This window comes from Macrotis lagotis, chromosome 1, assembly GCF_037893015.1.
Source record: "Macrotis lagotis isolate mMagLag1 chromosome 1, bilby.v1.9.chrom.fasta, whole genome shotgun sequence".
Lineage (NCBI taxonomy): Eukaryota > Metazoa > Chordata > Mammalia > Peramelemorphia > Peramelidae > Macrotis > Macrotis lagotis.
This window is the reverse complement of record NC_133658.1, coordinates 215,893,472-215,910,768: the sequence shown is the minus strand read 5'-3', so window position 1 is coordinate 215,910,768 and position 17,297 is coordinate 215,893,472. Positions and strand designations below refer to the sequence as shown.

The 17,297-nt window shown below is 36.5% G+C and overlaps 1 pseudogene; it reads left to right on the top strand.

Moving 5' to 3' along the window:
- LOC141521837 (glycosylated lysosomal membrane protein pseudogene) overlaps positions 1-16,796 on the top strand; it is a 72,128-nt pseudogene extending 55,332 nt beyond the window's left edge.
- Positions 16,797-17,297: the final 501 nt, after the last annotated feature.

Genomic DNA, 17,297 nt, shown 5'->3' with positions numbered 1-17,297 from the left:
ACTCTGTTTTGGAAAGATCTAGGAGTATCTGTGAATTAAAATTTCTATATTTAAACTGAAATGCTATCTAGAAATGTAATTAATTTATTTGAAATGTAATCTAGAATAAATGTCATTTCAAAGGAACATTATGAGTGACAAAGTTTATGAATGGCATTGATAAGCCAGAAGTTGTACTATTAGGATCAGTTGATATAATTACAGATTCGGGGCCTCAAAAAGAGAAAATTTAATAGGGATGTGATAGAGGTTTTTAAATATTTGCCTGGGCTATTTTGAGAGCTGGTATACTCTGATTACTTGGGGGTCTTCAAGAGGAGACTGGTCCCCCATTTGTCAGATGTATTACCATGAGGATTCTTTTGTGATCTGGGACAGATTAGGCAACAAGGACCTTCTAACACAAATTATGTGATTGTGGGTGTCATATGAATGAGCGATTTGACTTGTTTTCTTTGACTTATGAGGCAAAACTAGGAGCAAGAAAGAAGTTGCAGAGGCAGAATTAGACTTAACATAATGGGTCATTTTCTTAACAGCTAGAGATAAGTTACTTTATGCAAATAGAGGTTGGGTTTCCATCACTGGACATCTTCAATTGAAGACTGGATAACCCTTAAGAAGGTCTAGTGTGGAGAGAAGTACTACTCAGGTAGGTGAAGTTTGGAATGAACAACCTCTCAAGTCCTTTTGGTAGATGAGAGCCTATGATTCCATTTATATTACTTAAACATTCTGAGTCTTCACATTCTCATCTTTAAAAGGGGTCAATGTTTTGGTCCAAAGTCATATTGTGAGGAGATAATTTTTAAAAACTTTGGACTATCATCTTATTGAGTTGTGATTGTGTGAAAGTTGTTACCTCAAGTATCTTGTCTTGACTTGGAACTGACAGAGTCTCTGGAATCTGATGGTTGCTGACAAGTTTGGGAGAGTTTTTCTCTTAGACTTAATACTATCATTCAAATAGCTTTGGGGATATAAGAGTGTGTGGGAAAATAATTGGCCCAGTTATTGGCTAATTGACTAATCTGCCACTTATAGCCTCTAAATAAGGGGACATTGGCTAATTGTAGCTGTCAGCCACTGATTGCACCTGCAATTAGTCAATTGCTGGTCCAGATTGTGAGTTCCTCTGTAATTGTAAGGGCTAAAGTGGAGACCACCATTCCCATTTCTACTCTATTATTGCATTGTAAGCCTTTGCAAATATGTGATGACCTTGGCAACAGATGGGGAGATATCTATAGTTTTATCTGTTGATTTCCAATTGTTCCATGGTGTAATAGAGAGATTGATAGGTCTTGAAGTCAGGAGTTCTGGGTTCTAGGCCAGTTTTGCTTCTGCTGGTTGTGGAAATTTGTGTAGTGAGTAATTTCCCATTTTTAAAGCTATGATTTTGTCATACTTCTTTAGCTGGGCATTCAAGGTCCTCCACAGTCTGGCTCCAATTTAATTGCCAAGACTTACCAGATTCTTTGCTGAAAATGGACAATATTTCATTTCCTGATCTCACACAGCCTTTTCATATCTTCATGCCATTAGTCACACCATTATCCATGGTATGAATGTATGCTCTCTCCTACCTCAGGCTATTTTTGTATCTTTTTCTTTCAAGTACAGTCAAAATACCATGACTTCCACATTGTAGCCTTACTTTGTCTACGCAAGGTGAAAATTATATTTTCCTATTCAAATATCAAATATTCCTATGTTTTCCTATTCAAATGTCTCCCTGCACTTTTGTTGATTGATAGATAAGAAGGTAGATAGATATAAACAACCTTTATTAAATACTTTGTGAGAGTAAGCACATTCTCCTCTCTACATCTGCTGCCCTGCCTGGTTTCAGTTCCAGAAAACAAGATGCTCTTTCCAAGTGAGTTCATCACCTCTAATCTCATCACCATGCTGTTAACTTGGGTTTTGAGTAACCCACCTCACTCAATATCCTTTCCCTGTATGAGGTGTTCAGGAAAGATAACTTATCTTTATAGAGGGAAGAAACTAGACTTTTTGGCACACTGCACTCTGCATCTGCTGCTCTACCTTGAATGCAGACAAGATGCCCTCTAAGCCCTTGAACTTCTCCCCTATTTACCTGCATCTTTTGTGTGTGGGCTACCCCCATTGAATTGAAAACCACTTGAGGGCAGGAATTGTGGTTATTAATTGTATCCCCAGGGCTCAGCACTGTACCTGGCCCATAGTAAATGCTTAATAAGCAATTATTGGATACAGCGAAACAAAAGTCTCTACCATCAAAGAGCTTACATAATAACACATAAAGAGGGAGATGGAAAATTGAAGGTGGGGGAGGAAGGTGGATTGTTGGTGAGAAGTGAGGAGGAAAGTCCGAAGAAGTAGAATTGGAAATCAGATTAGCATGGCTAAAACTTCTTAGTGATGTCTGGGGGGTGGGGATTCACCAACCAGGAGAACAGTCTGAACTGCTTTGAAGCAACATCAAGATAGCTAATTCCAATTTCCCTTGAATTGTAGTATCTTTTCTATCCCCTCATAAATTTTAAAGTTTTTCAAAGCATGCCCTAAACTAATCTCTATTTTTGATGTCACTAGGATCTAGCACAATATCTTTTCATAGAAGGAAAGGAATGAATGAAGGAATAGCCTCATTTTTCTCTCTTTGATAAAGTCATTGGTTTGGACAAGATGATCTTTAACTTTCCTTTTTAGGTGTGATATTCCCTGTTCTCTGTTCTAATGCCATTCTAAATTTTGTAACATCATAATTATCCATATAAAACATTGATTTTCCAGTGTTCTTCCAGTAAGAATTTCAAGCATATGAAATGGTTCAAAATCTCTCAGGAATAATTCACCATCTCAACATTTATTTTCATTAAGCTGTTGTGACATGTGTATTTTAAGCAATTCTCTTTTCTAATTATTTTTTTGTGATAATCATTTTTTTTTCTTAGAGGACCTTGTTAAGAAGTAGAAGGAAGAAGTCAGCTCTAATATCATTGCTAATGGGGGAGGGTGAAGTGCTGCTTGGAGACGGGATCTGGTCTTTTACATGCAAACTGAAGGCTAGAATGTTTTTCCTAAACTATTCCTGATTACAAGTTCTGAAAGCCCATTCCATCTGTTGTGAAAATTACACCCTTTTACAAAACACTATGTGAATTTTTGGTGGGAATCACAAGGGAATTTACCACTCTTGCTGAGTTATTTTTTGTCACCCCCTCTAGTCAGATTACTGAAAAATAGAAGGTGGTATTTAGATAATTATGGTAAGCTTCATTTTGATAGAGATCATATCTGGAGGCAATGTGTTATACTAAAAATGGATTTGAAGTCAGAAAACCTGATGTTACTGTTACATGAACTGAGGCAAATACCTTGATTTTCTGGGACTCAGTTTCCCTGGATGAAAAAATGAGAAATTCTGATAATCTCTAAGGCCTTTTCTAGCATGAAATAAATACTCTTCTTATCCAGATGGTATAGTGGATGGAACACTGGGTTTAGAGTCAGAAAGATCAGAGTTCAAATCTAACTTTAGATACTTATTACTTGTGTGGCTCTGGGCAAGTCACTTAATCTCTGACTGCCTCAATTTCTTCATCTGCAAAATGAAAATAATGATAGTACCTGCCTTACATGACTGTTAGGAAGATCAAATGACATAACACTTGTAAAAGCCTTAACATAATGTTTGGTGCACAGTGAGCTTATGCATGGCCATTCCTTACTTCTCTATTTCCTCCCAGGGTAGTCTATTCCACTTGAGATAGCTCTAATTGTGAGGAAATTTTCCCCATTTACTGAAATTTGTTTATTTTTAATTTCTATCTATTGGGTCCAACATTGCCTTTTAGCACCAAGCAAAGCAGTTCAGATAATTCTTACTATAAGATAGTCCTACACATACTTGAACACAAACATGTCCCTCATAAATTTTCTCCAGACTAAACATTCTTGTTTCCTTTAGTTAATACTCATATGGTAATCTTGAAAGTTTTCTCTGTGCTGTTTTGCCTACTTCTGGAAGCACTCCAGATTATGAATACCATTCTTCAGATGTGTCACCTAGACACTGAACACAGTATTCCAGATTCTTTCTAACAGAGGAAGAGTAAAATGGAAATATCCCTTCCACAGTCTTGGACACCATGCTTATTTTCAGCAGTTGATGCATCTATTCACTTTCAAAAACTCTGTGTCACATCTTTTAATCATTTTTAGCTTTTAACCCCTTAAAACCTGGCTTTAACATTATATTTGGTTTAGCTACACATTGAGAATCTTGAAAAATATGTATTTTTGAAACCCAGTGGTAGCATTCCCTCAGTGGCACCATCTCTCCCAATTCACATGCTCACAAATTTTGCTCCAAAGGGTAGGTTGTCAATTTATCCTCTTGGAGACCCACTGAAGTGGGGTAACTTCAGGGAACTTGAGTTTCTAGTACTTACTCTTTTTTGAAAAATATTTTATTTATTTTTCTAACTACATGCAAGAGTAGTTTTCAGCAATCATTTTTGGGCAAGGTTTTGAGTTTTACATTTTTCTCCTTCCCTCCTTTCCTCCTTCCCTCTGCATTTTAGATGGTCAGAGAGTATCTAGAAAAGGAAGCAGTGATCACAAGTGACATTTTGACTTTAGCCTAAGCAGGTCACACCAGAAAGCAATCTAATATAGGTTATACATATATAACCATGATAAACATAACATAGATCTATAATAATCATATTGTAGCAGTCTTACTCTTGAACTGCTACTACTATTACTAGTTGCTTTCCATTAATAATCAGTCAGACTAAATTAGGTTTTTTTATTTTTAGCAAATGACATTTATTAAGGTAATATAGTAAATTTGATATAAACATTTTCCCCAAACTGGGAGTTCAACTTTGCTTTGTGAATATGAGGTCTCTGTGAAGCAAGAGCTTCAGCCTAAAATACTGAATGAATGAAGTACATGTCTACAGAACAAATAAAGGGATACCTTGTAAGTTCTATTACTGGGAGTCCTTTTTTCCCTTTGTGAAGTCCTCATGAAACTCCTCTTGGGTATATCTCTGCTGAGTTCCAGTGACTGAGAGTTCAAAAACCAACATCTTCTCTACCTCAAGGGTTGACCCCCCCCCACCCTGAAACTGGAAATTACTTCTGATTCTATTTGTGTTTGTATTTGTCCTCAGTATATTTTTCTTTGTTTCTAAATTATTCCTAACTTAGTTTCTTTGTTCCTAAATTGTACCTAAATTAGTTCAGGCTGTTCAACAAAATGGTCAAATGGATTTGAGGAGGGGGAGAGAGAGAGAGAGAGAGAGAATGTAAAAAAAAGGAAGATTCAAAGATGGTCACTGTCTGAGTGGTTCCTTTTCAGTGGTTGTGATTCAGCATGAGAGTTTAGAAAAAAATTTTGTTTACTATGTAATGACCATTGATAAACTGATAGATGGGTGGATCAATTGATTGTGTAAATGGATTTCTTATCTGAACAAGACATCAGGGCACAAGTTATTTTGTTAATGGACAAAGGGGGTTGAGAGAAGAATTTTACTCCTTAATATTTTTTATTTCTCTCCTTTAGATTTTATCTTATTTTTAAAATTCTGAATTGAATAATCCAATGTTTTAGCTATCTCTCCTAGATTTGTGCCATCTGCAAATGAAATTGTTTATGAAACATGCCATCTATACTTTTATCCAAATCACTGATAAAAATGTTAAACCAAGGCCAAAGAAAAATTCCAGTAACACCCTCCCTCCAAACTCCAAACTGAAGTGGAATAATTAATTAGCTAACCCCTCAGCTTAGTCATTCAGCCTTCTCTGCCTTTGTCCATATTTCTATCCTTTGTATGACAATAACAACAACAATTTTGTCAAAGCTTTGCAAAGATCTAAATAAACTATATCAGCTGTGTTCTTTGAATTTGTCAGTCTAGTAGCTTTTATGAAGTTTATCTGGTGTGACCTGCTTGAGTTAAATTCAAAATGTCACTTGTGATCACTGCTTCCTTTTCTAGATACTCTCTGACCATCTAAAATGTAGAATTTTGGCAACAGTCAAACAAGTGTACTGACCTGTAGTTTTCAGATTAATTCTACTCTTCCTCATCTTTTCTTTTCTTTTCCCAATCCATGTAATTTTTTGATAGTCACTGATAGTGACTCTACTTTCTTTGCTAGTTCTGTAGTTCTTTTGGACCAAGTGACCTGAACTATTAAGAGTTCTTATAAGCTCTCTTATCATCATTTTATTCATTTTATATTCTACTCTACAGTGCAGAGGTAGAATAATATTCACATTAATTCTCTGCTAACTTGCCTAAGTTGTATTGAGTGCAGAAAGTTTTAGTTTTTGTTTCTGTTGGTTACTTTTGATAGTCTAGTGAAGCCAACAGACTCCTCAGAATAATATTTGTAAATGCAAGATAAAATACACAGAATTAAAAAGGAAATCAAATAAACTGAAATAGTAATCAAAATATTTTAAAAGATTTATAGACTTCAGATTAAGAACTCTCAATTTATTTGGCCATGCAATGTAAAGAACTTCTATCCCGCTTGTCAATAATTGAAATTCATTTGAGGATAGATATGTTATCTATAATAATAGAGGAAAAGAACTCAGCTTTTAATAATCTCCATGGGACTTGTCTCAATGTAGTTCTATCTTAGCTATACAAATGTGGAGATTAATTATGTCAAAAGCCAGTAGTTCTGTATATATCTATTAAATATTGAATGTTTAAGTGAAACAAGTTTTTCTAAGGCTCTTACCTTAAAATCATAATATTGTAGAGATATATACCTTAGAAATTATCTAATGTGGACTTCTAATTTTCCATTGGAGGAAACTGAGACCCAGAGAAAGATTGTGCCTTAGGTTACAAAAGGGTTAAAATAGCAATAGTTGTCATCCAGTGTTCCTTCCATGATATCATGTTGATGAAATCAATGGCCATTCAAACCAGTTTCCATTTTCAAATATATTTTGATCCTTTCCTGGACAATTTCTGTCTCCCAATATGTCTCCTTCCATGTTCACACTGCTATACATTTGCTCAGTACTCATGCCTACAATGACCTCTTCCTTCCCACCCCCCTTTTTAAATTCTTATCACACTTTGAAAGCCCAATTTATCTTGGATAGAAAGTCTTCCCTATTCTTCTTCATAGAAATTGAATATATAAAAATCTTTCCATCAGGTACCAACCACCTAGCACTTGGGTGTGGGGATAGTATCTCTTTCTAATATATTTGTGATTCAATATTGCTTCTTATGAATATTTGTTTCTATGTCTTAACTCTCTACTAGACAGTTTCCTCAAAGCAGAGACTTTAGTTTTATCTAAATGTTTTCTCTATCATAAGGACTATAATAGGATTATGTATACAATAAGCACTTATAAAAGTCTGTTGAATGAATGAAAAAATGTTCACAAGTCTGCTTATGAGTTTAGTCAGTTTTCTACTTTCATAAAATGTTGCAAAAGACTGCATGAATGAAATTGGATTTTTGTTTATTAAAGAGTGGCTTAGTTTGGCCCATTCACATGAAGTTATTTGAGTCAATACACTGTAATTATGAGTCACTTACATGGGATGGTAGAATATATATTAGACACTTGATTAAATTACCCAAAGTATAACAGGCTAATTTGCCATATATTATATTATAGTGATGTTTCATTGGAGGTGATGATATGTTTGCAATGATGTAGAAAGGACATTTTTTGCTTGCAACTTGTAATTTACCACTCATTCAAATACCATAAATACTAGTTTTGGCAAGAAGGAAATCATGGAATTTATCTATGATCTAAACTGTGTGTCTACTTCCAGACTAGAAAGAATTAATGCATCTCCACTAGAGCAATCTGCCTAGATTTATCTCTTATTCTCAGGCTATAAAAGTTTTCTAGTAAAGAAGAAAAGAATGGGTTTGGTGCAGTGCAAAGGGAATTGGATCACGAATTAGGACAACTGAGTTCTGATCTGATGTCACCAATGTACTGTACAATTTTGATCACATTATTTTAGTTACTTTACATACCAGCTAAAATCATCTCTACACTAGTCTTTCCCAATTGCCCCTATTGTTGGTGCTTACCTTCTGTTGGTCATCTCCAATTTAGCCTCTATATATCTAATTTGCATATTATTCTTTGCATGTTGCCTCCCCTGTTAAACAAGCTTCTTGAGAAGAGGGACAGCTTTTAAAAAAAAAGTCTTTATTTATAGCCTCATCCCTTAGTAAAGTTTTGACTGACAGTAGGTGCTTAATAATTGTTAACTGACTTCCTCATTTATAAAAATGAAGAGGTTGGACTGAGTCACCTCCATCTTCCAGCTTTAAATCAGATGATCATATGAATATCTCATTGTTTCCCAGGCTGCTTTTCCCTAGTGAGAAATTGGAAAATATGATGATTGCATATTAGGAAAGGACTGAAGAAATCATTCTAGTCCAAATTTCATTGTACAGATAAGGAAACTGAAACCTAAAGAATTTCATTTTCTTGTCTAAGGCCACAAGGTAGAATTAGCTAAGTAGGATTTTAAACAAGGTCTCCAATAGGAAAGGAAATTAACTGTTCTTTCTTTTCAGTAGAATATATATCTTTTAAAATCAGGAAATGTTTCATTTTGGTCTATGGGTCCCCTGCACCTTTCACATCAATTAGTAGGTGCTTAAAAATGATCGTTGATTGATTACGGAGAATCTTTGAGAAAATCTCTGCATGTGATATGTTCCCAAAGAAATCTTAAATATGAGATTGCATATATATATATATATATATATCAATATATCAAAATGCTTATTTTGAGCAAAAAAAGGTTCAGTGTGAAACTAGATTTTATTTCTTTTTTTTCCAAGCTGTTGATGATCTTTTTTTATAGTTTTGAGTTCTTAATTATGACAGGCTACATGACTTTGTGACTCATTGATTCAGAATTGCCAAGAATTGTAGAGTAAATCAATCTTCACTTCAGTCTTCTCTATCTAGCCATTCCCAGAACATACTTCATTCTGTCTACTCATTTTTCAGGACATCAATCTAGCCATCGCAGGTAGCTGTATAAAATGCATTTTTTCTACCTGTTCTCCAACCTCTCAGTTTGCAATTGACTAGACCAATGATCCTTTCCCTTTCAACTGCTCTCCAATAATTTTATCCCCCACCCCAGTAGAATTTAAACTAAATGAGGGCAGCAACTGTTTCTGTTTACATCCATAGCACCTAGAATAGTGGTGTGGACATATTAGTAGTTTCAGAAATATTTGAACCTTTTATTGACTGGCAGTTATGAATTCTTGCAATAGTTTAAGTAGCAAGAAATTACCAAGGATTCATAGGATTCAATCATCTCATTTTTCATATGTAAGTAACATAATTGGAAAAACACTGAGCTTGGAGTCCAAAGAGCTATGTTAAAATTTCAGGGCTGTCACCATGTGTGATCTTGGACAAGTCATTTAGCAACCCTGGGACTCAGTTTCATAATGTGTTAAATTAGGAGGATGGTTAAGGATTAGATCAAGGTATGTAACTCAAATAAAAAAGATCAATAAAACATACATAAGGATCCTTGCAGGCTGTGTGGTAATATTATCTGTGATTTATCGCATTTTTATGTATTTTGTTGATCATTTCTCAACTATATTTTAGTATGGTTCTCTCACTCAGAAGTGTGGTGAACCACATTCAACCTGCAAGTCAGATGTTTGATACTTCTGGGCTAGATGACCTTTAAGAACCCTTCCAGCGTAAATCTAGGCTTTTGTGATCTTTGTAATACAAAGAGAGCACAACTATCAAATGGCGGGATTAGAATTCAAATTCAAGTGTAGACTTCAGGTTCAGGACTTATTCCAATACCCTATATTCTTATATTTCAATCTCAAAAGTGTTCTGGGAAATACTAGACTAGTTTATCTCCCAACTAAGGCACTAGAATCTTAATGAGAATTTTAAAGTTCCATGACTGGTTCTGCTACCAAATAATAATTTATAGATGTAATGTTATGGACATAGAATGAAGTAAAAAGCCAGATTTGCCTCAGATACTACCATACCCAAGCTTAGACATAATTTCAACTTTTTAGGCCCAGGAGAACAGAGTCTAATCATTATTGGAAACTTTTGCTATGTTTTGAAGACCATTTGTCAAATAGTTGGTAGGGTGTAGGATTTCACTGTTGTTTTGTCTACATCGCAGGAGTGCTTAAAAACACAGAAGTCCACACACCAACCATGCACCTGTGGTGATTTCCTTACAGTGTTGTCCATTTCCTGCATAAAGAGAGCAGCAGCCAAGAAATGATTGCCTGGAATATGTTGCTATCATCCATCACTATTCTACTCCCTGGGGAGTAATGTTAGTCATGGAGCATGTCCAGAGGTAAGTAGGGTGTGGAGAGCACCAGTGGGATTTACACCTATGCCAAACTCATGCAAGAACCTCTTCAAAAGACAGGTTCCATAGCCTCTTTCCCAGATGGCTGGTTCATGGATATTAATGAGCAAAGAGGCATGATTTCCTTTATTTTCCTTTTTTGGGGGGTCAATTTGTAATTATAGTGTGAATGTTTCTCTATCAATAGTATCTGATCATAGAACCTGCCTATTGTCAAATTTACATACAATAGAAGTATGGAATACAAAATAAGTTTCAGCCACTTATGTAGTCTTATTTCACACTATCTAAAATTCCTTCATACTTTTTATATTTCATTCATGACTTAGCCTTCCCTCTTTCTGATTTCTTTGCTCACAACATCTCCTATATCTAGAATACCCAGTTATCCCTTCCCTAGCATTCATTTCAGACTTTTACTCCCTTTCCTTCCTTCCCAATCAGACTGTAACACTTCTATAAAGACCTTATACTGACTCTACTCCCCTCTTCCCTTACCTCCTACACATTTTTACTATCCTAGCACAATTGTCTCATGGCACATTGGAGTTAATAAATTTGACTTGTATCACAGATATTGCAATGCATATCTTAACCCTCTTTCACCCATTTATATCAGAAACTCTCTAGAATTGGAAAATATTTAATTTAATTTTTGTTTGTCTATTGCTTGATATAAGATATAATAAAATTGGTGTTTAATAAAATATTTACTGAATTGAACCAAACCACTGCAATAAATACAAATCAAGTGGTTATACTCATTTTTTTTTCTTCTTGAAGAGATTTATTTCATTCCATTTTTCTTGCTTCCCTGTACTATTTTTGGTCTTTCCTAGAGAAGTTTCTTCAAGCTAGTGGAAGTAAGTTTAATTTTTTTTTTAGGTTTTTGCAAGGCAAATGGGGTTAAGTGGCTTGCCCAAGGCCACACAGCTAGGTAATTATTAAATGTCTGAGATCGGATTTGAACCCAGGTCCTCCTGACTCCAAGGCCAGTGCTTTATCCACTATGCCACCTAGCCGCCCCAGTTTAATTATTTTATGTTAAAATTCAGCTTATCCCCTTTGCTTTTTATATAATTAATGCTGAAGTTCTTATTTCCTCAAAAGAGGATAAGGTGATGAGATGATTCATTAAGAATAAGGTGGATGATTACACTGACAAAGATAAACCATAGGGGAATCATTATAGTGGACATGATTAATTGTAGAAGCATGGATCTAGAACTGTAAGAAATCTTAGGGTTCATCCAAATCAGCACCCTTATTTTTCACATGAGCATGAGAGAAGTTAATGGGCTTGCCCATGGTCATACAGATATAGCAGAAGTGATATGGAAAGAGTATGAGATTTGGGGTCAGCAGATAAAGACTCAAAGAGAGTTAACAAATGAAAAGATCTTTGTATATGGAGTCCTTGGTCAGAATTTTTATCATTTGAACACTGATCAAGCTAAACTTTGAAAAGAAAAGAAGGGAAGGAATAAGCATTTAAGTATCTACTATGTGCCAAAGGAAGCTAGGTGGCTTAGTGAATAGACTGCTGGGCTTGGAGTCAGGAAAAATCATCTTCCTGAGTTTAAATCTGACCTCAGATATTTTCTATCTCTGTAATCCTGGACAAGTTACCTAACCTTATCTTCCTCGGTTTCCTTATCTGTAAAATAAATTGGAGAAGGAAATAGCAAAGCACTTCAGTATCATTGCTGAGAAATTCTCAAATGTAGTCACAATCAGAAATGACTGAAAAATGACTGGTAAAAAAAAAAAGAAAAAGCCAATTTGCCAAGCACTGTGCTAAGCTAGGGAACACTTGTGTCTGAACTTAAGATTCAAATTCAAATTTGAAACACTAGGGAAATTATCTGCCTCAGTTTCTTCAAATGCAAAATGGATTTAATAATAGTGGTATTGTGGGTTTGGTATTATACCAAGATGAATCATGTACTTGACCCAGGAATGAAGGTGTAAAAAAGAAAATAGAGATTTATTAAAAGAAGTTACAATGCAAAAGAAAGTGATAGAAAAGAAGAGATTAAAGAAAAGTCAAGTAGATTGCTAATTAATCTTGGCTGCCAGGTTACACAGAAGTCTGGAAAAAGAGAGAGCCTAGCCTTGGCAAAATTGGAGTTTGCCTTTTGGGGAGGGGTTGAGGATTCCAGTCTGGACGATCTCTTGGATGTTGTTTCAGTGCCTGTGTAACCTTGCTTGCCTTACTGTAGCCAAGATCAGACTGAAAGTCAAGACAGAATGTTTGAACACAGTGATAGAGGAAGAGTGAAGTTTTTTAAATAGTGCAAATAAAAGATTTACAAAATTTGTTTCCAATTAATTTAAATATTCCCCATGCCCATGTTTTTCTGCTTCAATAGCACTTATCTCACAGTATTGTTTTGATCCTCATATGAGGCAATGTTTCTAAAGTTCTTAGCCAAGTGCCAATACATAATAGGCACTAATAAATATTTAGTCTCTTCCCTTTCCTTATCTCACTTGATAAGAAGACTCATCACTAGGAATTTAGCCACAAGGTGTTGAATTCCTTCAGCTTGAGAAACCCAGGAATTCTCCCCTCTAAGGAAAAAGAAAAATTTGTGGTTTTTGTTGTTGGAGATTAGAACTATAATGGATAAATCCTAGCACTAAACTTTTCCCCAATCTGATCTTTATTTGGGATCATAAGACTTAGGACTAGAAGGAAGCTTAGAATTAATATTAAAACTTGAAGGTTGCCTTTGAGACAGGAAAATCTAGTGAATGTCACCCATGCACAGTGAGTACTGTCATTCTTTGGGGCTGCCCCTGTACCATATGTATTGGATAATACCTTGAGCCAGGTGCTAAACCATTCTCCAAGCATCATCCTTGTCCCACCCACCATGGAAATGCATTTAAGCAAGGTCCTCCGGAGTGAAGGCCTCTTTCTCTTTTTTCCTTTGCTTTTCTGGGCAGGATGACCACTTTCTCTGAAGTTAAATGGTGAGCTCTGGCCTATGGTGCTGGAGCAATATCGCCCCAACTCCATGAGGTCTGAATTATGTTGATCTAGGCATTTCTTCTCACCTTTCCCAGGCTCCCTGCCATTTCCTTCTCCCTTCTTTCCTCTAAGTTCTTTCCCTTGTTGTTTCTGGGCTTGTAACCAAATTCTTTCCTAGGTCTATATTGTTTCTGTGAATTGCTAGTGTTTTGTGGGCCTGTGATAAACTTTACAAGTCTATGTATAAAGATGAGTATTTTTACAACTCCAATTGTGAGTTTTTCACTTTCAAGAACTCTCATTTTTCTCTGGAGCTTCACCACCCATTTCCCTTCATCAATACCATCCAACCCCCTCATTTTTATAAGTGAAGAGAGGTCATAAGTGGTAGAACTGAGAGTTCCGCACTGGTCATGTGATACCATCCTCTTTCATTGTATTTTATTCAAAGAATTAAAAGAAAAGTTGTCATTTAGGTTTAGTAGTGTTGTGTTATGACTGGTCTTTCTATCAAGACTATAAGCTCCACTGGGGCAGATGTCATACTTTACATTTCTCTTTCCTTCCTATAATGCCCAATTAGAGAAATACTCAACTAGTGTTTGTCTAGTATAATTGGCTGGGACTAAACCACTAGACTGAAAACATCACAAAATCACCTAACCAGTAGAGAGCCCGGCTCCTAACTAGATATAGGCAGGGAAGCCCTTGGGAACCTTTAACTACCCAGGTCTGGAATCCTGCCAGGGCCCTGCTGGGAACTCCCCAAACTCCGGTGAAAGCACAATGGGATTCTTAATGGCTGTCATAATGACCCTGTAATTCAAAGGTTCAGCCTGAACACAAGTCATTTCCTCAATTCAATTCTCCCCCCAGGGAGGGTTTCCTGGTGAGTCCCCAGGGTTTGTGTTTTCAACACCAACTTTAATTTTGGTATTTCCTAATTTAACCTCTGTGCAGCCTACCCAAACAGCCTGCCCTTCTCCCTCCTGAATACTCAGTTTAGAGGCTATGATTGAATTCCCTCTGCCGCAGTTGTGTAAAGAAGGGAAAGATGCTACACTGAAAAATTAAGAGGAAAAAAAGAGAGGGACAGGAAACAATGTGCTAAGAGTATTGTTGAGACATAGAAATGATCACTAGCAGAAGTTTTTTCTCAAATATAAAATAACTTGACCTTTTAAATGTCCTACTATATAGGAAATTAGAATAAAACTAATATTAAATAACACTTTTTATTTATAGTTTTATAAAATTTGTAGATTTAAGGTTTATGAAGTGCTTAAGCTTTTATCTCATTTAATCTTAACAATTTGAGGGTATTAAAATTACCCTGATCTTATAAAAGGGCAGCTAGATGGTACAATGGACAGAGCACTGACCTTGAAGTCAGGAGGAAAGGAATTTGAATCTGATCTCAGACACTTGAGTCTAACTATCTAAGTGACCTTGGGCAAGTCACTTAACCTTGATTACCTCATATCTAGGGCTATCTACAGTTATCCTGATTCATATCTGACCATTGGACCCAGATGACTCTGGAGGATAAAGTTAGAGTGGTAACTTAGCACAGCAATCCTTCACTCAAATCCAATTCACATGGTTGTCATGGCATCATCTCCCTGATGTTGTGGTCTTCTTTGAAAATGAAAGACACACATTAAAAGGACATTTTAAAAATGAGGAAACTGAGAATGTGAAGGGCCAAGTAATTTGCTTGGGATCATCTAGTCATCAGGTGTCATTCAACAGACATTTATTAAACGTTTACTTTGTGCCAAGTACTTGGTAGGTACCAGGGATATGAAGACAGGAAGAAAATTGTTTCTGCCCTCAAGTAGAGTACATGTTCTAAAGGGGGTAATAGATATGAAAATAACTGGATTCCAACAAGATAAATGCAGAGTAAATGGTAGAGAAGACACAGCAGGGAGACTGAGACAAGCCTCCAGCAGAGGTAAAATCTGAATTGATGGTGTACCTTCAGGAGGATCCTAGTTGGCAAGAACGGAAAGCACCTAAGCACTTTACAAATATTACCTTATTTGGTGATTTGGAGAAGAGCTCCAGCTGTTTCTTTTTATGTTCCCATCTGAGGTTTTCTTGGCAAAGGTACTGGAGTAGTTTGCCTTTTCACCTCTCCAATTCATTTTATAGATGACGAAACAGACAAACGGGATAAGTGACTTACTCAAGGCCACAGAGCTGGTAAGTGTTTGAGGCTAGATTTGAGGTCTTTTTTTTATCTCAGGCCATTTAGCTACTTCTTGTTTAAGGGAGTAAAATAAAATAATTTATATGGGACAAATTCAAAGACCATGGTTACCTTTTCCTCACAGTAACTCTTATCATTTTACTTCCTGGTTCAATCCACTATTAAAATTATTTGTATCTGTTTCTAAAATTTTCTAATCTATTCTTAGAATTCAAAAAAACTACTTTAGATTTTATTCTTTTTTTTGCAATGCAATCACAGTCTATAATACACTTTCTTTAAAAGTATTTATTTGAAATTAATTAAAAAATTTTAAGTTTTAAAATCTCTTCCTTCCTCCAGTCCTTGTCCCACCTATTGATATATAATATCAATTATACACGTGAAATCATACAAAATATATTTCCATGTTAGCCACATTACAAAAGACAGCAAGTACAACAGAGTGAAAAAAATTATACTTCAATTTACATTTAAACTTTATTAGTTCTCTTTCTGGCAATAGATAGCATTTTTTAAAAATCATAAATCCGTTGAAATTATCTTGGTTCATTGTATTGACCAGACTGGCCGAGTGTCTTTGGAGGTTATCCCAGGACAAAACCTGTTGCACATCTGGGCTGTGGGACTCAACTCTACAATTCACTACATCTAGAGGAGCCTGGGCCTCCCAGCCCTGTCTTTGTGGCCACAGATACTCCTCACAGTGTCCTGAATGTCAACTGGAGCTGCCTGCTGTCTCCAGAACTTGAAGGGAGCCTGGCTGTGCTCCCTGCTGAGTGTTTTTGATCTTCCTCCACCATCATCTTCCTCGGGCTGTTTGAGTTTGACATTATCAACAGTTCAAAAGTGAAGGACGGGTCCCCTGGAAAGCCTTATTCACCCTACCAGCTAGCTAACTTCTCCTGGAATGATGTCAACAGTATGTTAGACCTACCCTGCTGAGTACAACCTTTCAGGGTCTCCTTACAAAGGATCCTTTTGGGGCTTTCACCAATGGCAGGACTTTCAAGGTTCGTGCTTTCTCTGGTTCAGGTCATCCAGCCCAGCTCCCTCGACTCTTGCATATAGCAAATACCTCTCAGCTAGAATTGGTTCTGTCTGGGACTATCCCTTTTGTGTTTGGGTATGTTTTTCTACCCAACCTGACTCTTGGAAGTTCATGTCCAGACCCACACCAGAGCTATGGCAGGCTATAGATGAGTATAGTTCTGCAGTCTTCCAGTGGGATCAGCTACTGTGGCATTCCCCACCAAAAGACTTCTCACAGAAGTGATGAACTTGGAAAACTACTCTACCCTGCCAAGTATCTCCTTCTGGCTCCACCTTGACTGGCCTACTTTCCCAGTCACTCATAGTCAGAAGCCTTCTTTGGCCCCTCCTTTAACTTCTGCACCTTCAACCCAACCTTTGGAGATTCTACTGGTCTCACCTATGAGGACCAGCACTCAGTTGGTCAGTTCTCTTGGGTGTAGGAATCCTCCCAGTAGATTTTTTTTTTCTCATCCCTGGGTCTAAGGAATCAAGGCAGTAGTTTTGGCGACCCCTGGGCTTCTGTTGATAGGAAGTGGCCAGATCCTCTTGCTACTATGACATAGGAGCTACTCAGAATATGAACCAATCAATTGAGGTTCTGACCTCCCCCAGATGCCTTTCCAGATCTTTCTCCCTATACCATCCCAAGGTGAAAACAAGGATAT